The sequence below is a fragment of the Propithecus coquereli genome, unplaced genomic scaffold (genome assembly GCF_000956105.1).
Source record: "Propithecus coquereli isolate 6110/MARCELLA unplaced genomic scaffold, Pcoq_1.0 Scaffold291, whole genome shotgun sequence".
NCBI classification, from domain to species: Eukaryota; Metazoa; Chordata; class Mammalia; order Primates; family Indriidae; genus Propithecus; species Propithecus coquereli.
This window is the reverse complement of record NW_012148519.1, coordinates 177,699-178,090: the sequence shown is the minus strand read 5'-3', so window position 1 is coordinate 178,090 and position 392 is coordinate 177,699.

Genomic DNA, 392 nt, shown 5'->3' with positions numbered 1-392 from the left:
CTTTGCAAAACTGAAACTCTGCCCCCATTAAACAATAACTCCACAATTCCCACCCTTTCCCACTCCCTGGCAACCACCATTCTCCTTTCTGTCTGTATGAATTTCACTGCTCTGTGTATCTTGTATGAGTGGAATCATATCATACAATATTTGTCCTTTTGTGTGTGGCTTATTTCACTTAGCGTAATGTCATTAAGGTTCATCTATGTTACAGCATGTGCCAGAATTTCCTTTCCTTTTAAGGTTGATTGATATTCTATTTTGTGTGTGTGTATACGCACACACGCAATATTTTATTCATGTATTCATTGATGGAAATGTGTTGCTTCTACCTTTTTGCAATTGCAAATAATGCTACTATGTGGATTATGCTTTTTATGTATTGTTGAACC